The following is a 2,609-nucleotide window of genomic DNA, read 5'->3' as shown; positions in this document are numbered from 1 at the left end:
AAATTGTAACAGGTAGATTGTAGTCGCTTGAAGGAAACTGGGATTTGGGTTTCTTATGTTTAGAACTCTTGGCTCTCTAAACTATTTCCAATTCAAAAACCCATGCCCAACAGAAAAAAGAACCACACCCTGAAATTCGGAAAGAAATTGAATCTTCAATTGGTAGATCTACACCAGTCACGTTTAAAGTAATTATTGATACAGATGGTCTAATACTCTCTTATTTGTAACTGCTTTATATTCATTGCATTTGATTTCTTTTTTCTCATTTCTGCCTTTCTTGGTTTTAATTGAGCATTTTTATGATTCCATTTTATTTTTCCTAAGCATATCAATTTATACTTATTTTTAAAATGTAATAACATTTTAATAACCGAACCAAAGATCATGACCTTAGCCAACGTCAGACACTCAACCGACTGAGCCACCTAGGCGCCCCAAGAACACTTCACTTTTCTTGAAGGATGAGTCCGTTATCAATGATTTCCTTCAGTTTTTGTTTATCTGAGAAAGTATTTGTCTCTTTTTTTTTCTAAAGTAATTTTGCTGCATATAGAATTCAAGGTATAAAAGAGAAAAGGAAAAAAAAAAGAATTCAAGGTTGATGCTTTCTCCTTCAACACTTTAAACAGTTCACTCTCTTTTGCTTACATGTTTTGTGATGAGAAGTCTTTGTTTTCTATAGGTAACACTATATTTTTCCTTTCCCTGTGTTTCAAGATTTCATCTTTAATTTTTTTGCAGTTTGAGTGGTAATATGGCTAAATATTAGTGTGTGTGTTTCTTTTTAAATTTACCCTGTTGGTATCAACTGAGCTTCCTGGGTCTGTGGCTTGGTGTCTATCCTTAATTTTGGAAAGTTCTTGGTCATTATTACTTCAAATTTTTCTTCTGCTCCCTTTTCTCTTCCACTTCTGATGTCCCAGTTATGAATACATACGCATACCTTAGGATATTGTCTCAGTTCTTGGATGTTCTATTTTTTTTTGATGTTTCCTTTTCTCTTTGCCTGTAAGTGTAGGAAGTCTCTATGGACATATCTTTATACTTCGTGATTCTTTTCTCAGCTATTTCAAGTTTCCTGAGGAGCATTCTTCAAGTCTGTTACAGAATATTTTTCCTCTAGCATTCCCTTTTCATTCTTTGAGTTTCCATCTTTCTGTCTACTTTACCCATCTTTTTTTTTTTATTATTATTATTTGAGAGACAGAGTGGGGGTGGGTGGGAGAGAGGCAGAGGGAGAGAAAGTCTTAAGTAAGCTCCACACAGAGCTTGATCCCACGTCCCTGGGATCATGACCTGAGCCGAAATCCAGAGTCAGACACTCAACTGAATGAGCCACCCAGGTGCCCCATACTTTACTCATCTATTCTTCTATTCTTAAAGTCCCTAAATTATTAACCATAGTTATTTTAAATTCTCTGATCATTCCCACATCTGTTATATATAAGTCTGCTTCTGATGACTGCTGTGTCTCTTCAGAAAGTAGTTTTCTGTTTGTTGCATGCCTTGTGATTTTTTTTTAAGACAAGACACATCATTATCAGATAACAGAAACTGAGGCAAATGGACCTCTCACTGGAGAATGTATACGAATCTGGCCAGGAGTGAGCTGTGTTGAATATCTGTTGTAGTTATAGTTGCCAGAGGCTTCGAGTCCCTTTGGTGTCTTTGTCGCCTCTCTTGACTTCGGCCCCCTCTTTGTAATCCACTTCTGAGAGTCTGTATCTTGCATTTCTTTCAGCTGTAATCCACTGTTACTGTACTAGAAAGCTACTGGTATGGCGATAAGGTGTTGGGGAGCAGAAATGTCTATAATATTCCAATGAAACCCAATTCTTTCAGTGGGACTGTCTCAGGACTGTGACCTCAGTGTTTCCGCTGTTTCCTAGTGTCTCCCCCCCCCCCACTTCCTCCTGCCTCCTCCCTTCCCTGGTTCCCAATCTATTTCCTTGAAGCCCTGGCCTCTGCTGACAAGGTTTTCTCCTTCTTTGCTGAGACTGGAGGTCTGGAGGGGCACAGAGTGGGGAGGAATCCTCTTCCCCGCGCTGGAATAAGGCTCTGGCAAAGTCCTTTCATCCAGGGTGGGCTTCATTATAGAGAAAGCTCTGGGCATATTTTACAGTGGCTCCTCTCCCCCACTCCCCACCTTCTGAGGAAGTCCTTAAAGGGGTCATTCTCAGATATTCACGTGAGACCCTGGTGGGTTTCCTGGAGGAAAAGTCCATGGAAGGGTGGGGGCCTCCTAAAACTGTGCTCTACCATTTGAGTGTTCCCACCAGCTTCTGCTCCACGTAGGTAGGTCTCAGGTCTCTCTCTGGGTGCCTCTGTCCCTCCAAACGTGACTGAAACCTCAGTTTTCTGATGAGTCCAATAAAAATCTGAATTTACAGTTTGTCCAGCTTTTCTTGTTGTACATTGGGAAGTGAACCGCAAAATCTTCTCAATCTATTAACTTTCTATTTACATTATCCAGTTTTTTCAAACCTCCAGAGTCAGGAGGCTGGGTTATTCCTACAATTTATGATCTTCTAAAAGTAAGCTGTGCCAGGAAAACCTCCATTTTGAAGGCAACATTAGAGATGTGACACCTAACTAAACCAAACTGG

The sequence above is a fragment of the Crocuta crocuta genome, unplaced genomic scaffold (genome assembly GCF_008692635.1).
Source record: "Crocuta crocuta isolate KB4526 unplaced genomic scaffold, BGI_CrCroc_1.0 scaffold20, whole genome shotgun sequence".
Taxonomy (NCBI): domain Eukaryota; kingdom Metazoa; phylum Chordata; class Mammalia; order Carnivora; family Hyaenidae; genus Crocuta; species Crocuta crocuta.
Note: the sequence above shows the minus strand (reverse complement) of the source record.